At 41.9% G+C, this 7,500-nt stretch overlaps 2 long non-coding RNA genes across 3 annotated transcripts in view; one reads left to right on the top strand and one right to left on the bottom strand.

Moving 5' to 3' along the window:
* Positions 1 to 7,500, bottom strand: part of LOC123502535 — a 95,956-nt gene that overhangs the window by 63,287 nt on the left and 25,169 nt on the right. Inside the window, exon 3 of the long non-coding RNA XR_006674155.1 lies at positions 4,398 to 4,553. This is a non-coding gene — a long non-coding RNA (uncharacterized LOC123502535). The remainder of the gene's footprint in view (positions 1 to 4,397; positions 4,554 to 7,500) is intronic.
* The window catches only part of LOC123502536, a 15,100-nt gene that overhangs the window by 3,043 nt on the left and 4,557 nt on the right, over positions 1 to 7,500 (top strand). The window lies entirely within an intron of this gene.

The raw sequence follows: 7,500 nt of genomic DNA, 5'->3' as shown, positions 1-7,500 counted from the left end.
ACACACACAGTCAGGCAGGTCCAAGAGGCGTTTGAGGAGCAGCGGGCGTAAAAAATCAAGGGCAGGAGTTTGATTGGATTCAGATATTGGTGTTCCATTGAAAGATAGGGACATTAAGGCTGGCTTCCTTGTTCCGGGGCGGCCACACGGCAAATTGGTCCGCGGCGCCTCATTACCATAACAAACAGGACAAGTACAGGTGATACGCGTCCCTCTCTCTCTCTCTCTCTCTCCCTCTGTGTGTGTGTGTGTGTGTGTGTGTGTGTGTGTGTGTGTCGTCGTTCTCGCTCTCTCTCTCTCTCTCTCTCTCTCTCTCTCTCTCTCTCTCTCTCTCTCTCTCTCTTGGTTCTTCTTCTCCTCTTCCTCCTTGACAACCAATTTTTGTCATCCTCTTCTCACAGCCGCTGTCTCCTCCTCCTCCTCCTCCTCCTCCTCCTCCTCCTCCTCCTCCTCCTCCTCCTCCTCCTCCTCCTCCTCCTCCTCCTCCTCCTCCTAACACTGCAGCATGTCCTCAAAAACCGTCTCCGTCTCCAAAACACACACACACACACACACACACACACACACACACACACACACACACACACACACACACACACACACACACACACACACACACACACAGTTTTCCTCCGTTTCCACACAATATTTTTCCTTGTTTTTCTTCATCCCTGTTATTTACCTCATTTCCTCCTTTTTGCATATACGTTCACGCCTCCTCCTCCTCCTCCTCCTCCTCCTCCTGTAAATAAAACAAGACTTTCTCTTTATAGATCTTAAGATAAAACTCTCTCTCTCTCTCTTATCTCTCTTAAGATCTCTCTCTCTCTCTCTCTCTCTCTCTCTCTCTCTCTCTCTCTCTCTCTCTCTCTCTCTCTCTCTCTCTCTCTCTCTCTCTCTCTCAATATAAGGGGTCACTATGCTAATTACGGGGCGACACCTTCCTAACCTGCTACCTTTCCTCGTCTCACCTGCAATTGTCTTTTCTCAGGCAATTAGCAGCAGGTAAGTCTGTCTCACCTGCCTATTATTCCCTCATGTTTATTCACTAAGTACTAAGACCGTTTTTTCGTTCCCTTCTTCACTAATTGACTTATTATTATTTCAAGTGAGTCAATTGTGTGTGTGTGTGTGTGTGTGTGTGTGTGTGTGTGTGTGTGTGTGTGTGTGTGTATGTGTGTCAGGTAAGAGTGATTGAAGAGCTCTAATTAACAGGTGAGTAGGTAAAGCACAGGTGTTATGCATGTGGTTGTAATAGTAGTAGTAGTGGTAGTAATAGTAGTAGTAGTAGTAGTAGTGTCAATTTTCTTCCTCCTCCTTTTTTTTTTTTTTTTTTTTTTTTTCTTTCTGCCTATCGTTCATTTATCCCATTTTCCTCATTTTTCGTCTCCCTATCTGCATATTTTCCTACTTTCCTCCAATATTTTCATCTTTTCCTCTTGTTCCTTCTTTCCTTCACCTCTTTTCTATCTCCTTCCATCCTCTTTTTGTGATATATCCGTTCTCTCTCTCTCTCTCTCTCTCTCTCTCTCTCTCTCTCTCTCTCTCTCTCTCTCTCTCTCTCTCTCTCTCTCTCTCTCTCTCTCTCTCCTTGCCCTAATTACGTGTATCTCCCAGCAGGTGTTAATGGGCGTCTATAGTACCTTTAATTAGCAGGTGTAGCGTCCCCCTTATCTCTCGCTATCTCTCTATCGCCGCCGCGCTGTATTTAGGCGGTTTTTATGGCGCTGTGTGGAGATACCGTGCTTTTGTTTATGGTGGGTGGGGCTCGCTTGGTGGTGGTGGTGGTGGTGGTGGTGATGGTGGTGGTGGTGGTGGTGTTTAGTGGGGTTGGTGGTTGTGGTGGTGGTGGTGGTGGTTGTGTTGGTGGTTGTGGTGGTGTTGGTGTTGGTGGTGGTGGTGTTGGTGTTGTTAGTGGTCGTGGTGGTGGTGTTGGTTGTGTTGGTGGTTGTGGTGGTGTTGTTAGTGGTGGTGGTGGTGGTGGTGTTAGTGGTGGTGTTAGTGGTCGTGGTGGTGGTGGTGATTGTGATGATGGTTATGTTTTTTTGTGGTGTTTTTGTTGTTGTTGTTGTTTGTCTTGTTTTCTTTGTTGTTTTTCTCAATTATCATTTATCATTTATTCATCGTATTTATCACTATTTCCATTCATTCACTTATTTTCATCACTATTTCCACTTTTATTCCTTTACTTGTTATTTATTTATCATTTATTATTAATTCATTGTGACTCATCATACCTGTCAACGATCGAGGAGACGCACAACAAACAAACAAACAAACAAACAAACAAACAAACAGGCAACTTTCATCACCACATCCGTTCAAATAATCTGTCCCAATTTTTTTTTTTATTTTCATTTTTATTTATTTATTTTTTTTTAGATTTATTTGATTTTTTTATTATTTTTATTTATATTTTGTTTTTATTATTTTCTATTTAATTTTTTTCCACTTTTTATTTATTTATTTATTTTTTCACTTATTTATTATTATTTTTTTATTTTTCCGTATTTTTTTTCATTTTATTTCCCATTTTTTTCATTATTTTTATTTAGTTTTATTTTTCTATTTTTTTTCATGATTTTCCCCTCTTTTCATTTTATCGTTATTTCCTTCCTTGTATTTCCTTTTTCTCTAATTATTCCCCTCTTTTTCGTCTATTATCCGTTTACTTTCATTTACTTTTCTCTCATTTCCTTCTTTATTTCCCCCTTTATCTCTCCCTCACTTTTCCCCTCATTTCTTTTTATTTTCCTCCCCTTATCTTACTTTTCCCCTCTTATTTCCTTTATTTTCCCTCCCTTTATCTCTCCTTCCCTTTTCCCCTCATTTCTTTTTATTTTCCTCCCCTTTTCTTACTTTTCCCCTCTTACTATTTCCTTCTTTATTTTCCCTCTATTTCTCACTTTTCCTCTCACTTTTTTTTTATTTTCTCTTACTTTTCCCCTCTTAGTATTAAATTCCTTCTTTCCCCTCCCGTCATCTATTATCTTATTCCACTTCCTTTCCCCTCTGACTATTTCCTTCTTTATTTCCCCTCACCACAACTGTTTCCGCTACCCTCTCTTATCAGCAACTATCTCCCTTATTTTCTTTATCAGGGCGCGTCCGAATATTAGCACACGACTATCTCCCCTCACTTTCCCCTTATCACGCTGCTACCTACTTTTTGCCACGGCAGGTGAGGGGAAAGGGGGAAAGAGTGAGGGGAGGGAGAGGGAGGGAGGTATTGGAAGGAAGATGAGGGATGGATGAAGGAGAAGAGATGAAAGGGATAAGGGGAACAGATGGAAATAGAGGGGAAGGAAAGGAGAGAAGAGGGGAAGAGAAGAGAAAAGGTAAGAAAGTGAGGGAAATGATGAAAAATGGAAAAAATTGAGAAGGGTGAGGAATGAGGGGAAAAAGAAGTGAGAGAGGTAAGGGAGAGTGGTATGATATAATGAGCGGTGAGGGGAAATGAGGGAGATGAGGAAAAGGAAAAAATGACATGAGGTAAAGAGGGGAGAGGAAAGGAATAACATATAATGAGGGGAAATGAAGAGATGAGGAAGTGAGGGGAAAGGGATTGACATGAGGTAGTGAGAGGGGAGAAGGGAGAGAGAGGTCAGGTGATAGGGATTGAGGGGAAAGGTGTGACATATAATGAGGGATGAGGGGAAATGAAAGGAGATGAGGAAGTGAGGGGAAAGAGAGTGACATGAGGTGAAGACGGAAGAGGGAAACGAGAGAAGATGAGGGAAAAGGATGCCATGATATAATGAGATGAGGGAAATGAAGGGAAAGGAAGAGGAACATGAGGAAAAGAGGAAGATGGAAATTAGAGAAGAGGAGGTGGTGAGGGGAAAGAAAAAAAACATGATAAAACGACGAATGAGGGGAAAATGAGGGGAGGTGAGGAGGTGACATGAGGTGAGGGGTGGAAGGGTGGGCAAGACAAGTATTCGTATGTTAATTAGCTAAGGTGCATCAGGTGTCCGCGGCTCACCTGGGCGGGCAGGGCGGGCAGGGCAGGGCAGGGCAGGGCAGGGTCGGAAATGTCGCTCTCTCACTCACGGCGCTCTTAATTACAGGTAATGAGGTGATTTTTTTTATTTATTTTTTTTTGTGTGTTTTGATTGACAGAAATAGAAGTAGAAATGGAAAAAAAGAAGAGAAAGGAGAAAGAAGTAAAGGAAAATAATGAGATAGAGAATGAAGAGAGAAAATAGAGATAGAAAGAAGAATAATGAGAGAAAATAGATAAGAAAAAGATAAAAGAAGAAAGTAAGGAAAAAATAGAGAGAGAGAGAGAGAGAGAGAGAGAGAGAGAGAGAGAGAGAGAGAGAGAGAGAGAGAGAGAGAGAGAGAGAGAGAGAGAGAGAGAGAGAGAGAGAGATTTACCTCCAATAACACTTTACCTCTATTCCTCAGATGTTGTTTATTTCCTCACTAAGTTTCCTCTATTCTTTCCTCCAGCGGTGCCTTCCTTCCCTCCTTCACTCCGTCCCTCCGTCCCTTCTTCCCTCCGTCCGGTGTGGCCGCTGCTGGACGCTCAGGTGTGGTGCAGGTGTGGCCTGTGGAAACATGAAGGTGTAGTGGTGTGTGTGTGTGTGTGTGTGTGTGTGTGTGTGTGTGTGTGTGTGTGTGTGTGTGTGTGTGTGTGTGTGTGTGTGTGTTTGTCACCAATTCTTACTAATTAACTGAATGACTTACTGTATATCCTCACCACACGTTATTTCTTTCACTGCTTTCACATTTTTTTCACTGCATTCATCATTTCTTTCACTGCTCGTATCTATCACTGCTTTCATCATTTCTTTCACTGCATTCATAATAAATATCTACCACTGCTTTCATAATTCTCATTGCATTCATAATATCTTTCACTGCTTTCATTTCTTTCACTCATTTTCTTTCACTGCATTCATAATATCTGCCACTGCATTCATATTTCCTCTTCCTGCTTTCATAATATCACTGCATTCATCATTTCTTTCCCTTCATTCATATTTCCTTTCCCTGCTTTCATCATATCACTGCATTCATCATTTCTTTCCCTTCATTCATAATTCCTTTCCCTGCATTCATCATTTCTTTCCCTTCATTCATATTTCCTTTCCCTGCTTTCATGTGGAGGCGATGTGATGTGAAACCAACAAATTCAATAAAACAAACATTGGATCTTTGTGGAGTCCTGGCCAATTAGACAGCCAATATATACCTGGTGCTTTTGAAATTAAGAAGACACCTGCGCCTCAGTTAATTAAAGCACCTGTTGGCGATTTATTCACTACAAGATTATGAACACACACACAAAAAAATAAATAAATTGGAATATAATTAAACACCATTTTTTCATCTTATAAATAAATAGAAAAAAAAATTATATGTGAAAACTGAAGGAAAAAAAATAGAAATAAATAGTAAAATCATATAACTAAAAATGAGAGAGAGAGAGAGAGAGAGAGAGAGAGAGAGAGAGAGAGAGAGAGAGAGAGAGAGAGAGAGAGAGAGAGAGAGAGAGAGAGAGAGATTACTCCTAACACTACCGCAACTGACACACACACACACACGTCTCCCCCTCTCCTTCCCTCTCTCTCTCCCCTCTCCCTCTCCCCTCTCTCCCCTCTCTCCCTGACGTCTGGTATTAAGCAAAGGCGACAGACTGGAAAATATCAGATAAATTTGTCGGTTGTGGGGAGATGTAAGCCGAGGGGAGAGGGAGAGGGGAGAGGGGAAAGGGGGAGAGGAAGAAGGAGAGAGAGAGAGAGGTGTGGGTTGGGTTTATATTTTGCTAGTTTATGGGTGGTGGTGTTCTGGAGGAGGAAGATGAGGAGTGCAGGAGGAGGAGGAGGAGGAGGAGGAGGAGGAGGAGGAGGAGGAGGAGGAGGAGGAGGAATTATTAGAATCTCCACAAAGGAAAGAAGAATCAAGAGGGAATTTTATATACCTCCTCCTCCTCCTCCTCCTCCTCCTCCTCCTCCTCCTCCTCCTCCTCCTCCTCTCCTCTTACTCTTCCCCTCCTTTCTCAATCTATCTCCTCCTCCTCCTCTTCTTCAATCTATCACCTCCTCTTCCTCTCTTCCTACTTCCCAATCACGTAGCTCCTCCTCCTCCTCCTCCTCCTCCTCCTCCTCCTCTCTCACCATATGTCACCTCAACTTCCAGACGAGATGTTTTCCAGTACTCTCTCTCTCTCTCTCTCTCTCTCTCTCTCTCTCTCTCTCTCTCTCTCTCTCTCTCTCTCTCTCTCTCTCTCTCTCTCTCTCTCTCTCTCTCTCAACAGAAAACGAGATGAAAGTAAGTTGTGTAAGTCATAGAAAATGGATCTGGCAGGCACATTAAGAGAGAGAGAGAGAGAGAGAGAGAGAGAGAGAGAGAGAGAGAGAGAGAGAGAGAGAGAGAGAGAGAGAGAAGAGGGGAAAAAAATAAAAGCCACAGGCGATCTTAACTTCCCCCTCCCCTCTCCCTCTTTCCCCTCTCCGACTACCCTCACGCCCTTTACCACTCCGCCCACACCCTGAGGCGCCACTACAACACCTTCCCCTCCTTTCCCCTCACCCCCTTCCCCTCTCCCTCACTGGCACTTCCTGATATAATTCAATTTTTTCAAGTTTCGCGGTTGAGGGAACCACCATATGAGGGGAAGTGAGGGGAAAGGAGAGGTGTTTTGAGGGGAGAGAGGGGAGGGACAGTGGTAAGTGAAGGGGAAAGGAAGAGGTTTGAGGGGAATAGATGGGAGAAATGGTGAGCAAGGGGGAAGATGAGGGGAAGAGGAAAGAGGGGAAAAGCAAGTAAGAGGAGGAAGACAAGACTTACTAAATTTAATAGAGAAAGGGAAAAGAAAATAAGGAAGGAAAAGAGTGAGAAGAGGGAAAGATAAGGAAAGAGGGAAGAGAAACAAAAAAATTAACGAAAAAAGAGGAAAGAAAAAGAAAAAGAGGAAAATAGAAAGAAAAAGGAGAAAGAAAGAAATGAAGAGGAAAAAGAAAGAAACTAGAAATAAAACCTGAAAATAGTAAAAAGCGAAATTGGAAAGGAAAAAAAGGAAAAGGAAAATAGAAGGAAAAGGAAAAACAGAAAATGGAGAGGAAAATAAGGAAGAGGAGAAGAAAAGAAATAACCCGCCGAAAAAATTGAAAGAGACAAAAAAGGAAAAAAAAGGGAAAAAGGGAAATATGCAAAGGAAGAAGAAAAGAGGAAGAAGAGAAATAACCAAGAAATTTCAGCAAAAAAGAGAAATAGAAAAAAAAAAAGGAAATGAAAAGAAAGAAAAGAAACCCAGAAAATAAAAAAGACGAAATGAAGAAAAGAAAAAAAGGAAGAACAATAAATAAGAGAAAATTAGACAAAAATGAAGCAAATAAAGAAAAAAGGAAAAAGGAAAAAAAAGAAAATACAAGAAAACAAAGACAAACACAACTTTACCTGAGAGAGAGAGAGAGAGAGAGAGAGAGAGAGAGAGACCAGTCCATCCTTTCCCCTCAGCTCCAGGCTACGTCATGCACCTGCTAATGAGGG

Source organism: Portunus trituberculatus, chromosome 12 (assembly GCF_017591435.1).
Source record: "Portunus trituberculatus isolate SZX2019 chromosome 12, ASM1759143v1, whole genome shotgun sequence".
Lineage (NCBI taxonomy): Eukaryota > Metazoa > Arthropoda > Malacostraca > Decapoda > Portunidae > Portunus > Portunus trituberculatus.
Note: the sequence above shows the minus strand (reverse complement) of the source record. Positions and strands in the feature narration are given on the sequence as shown.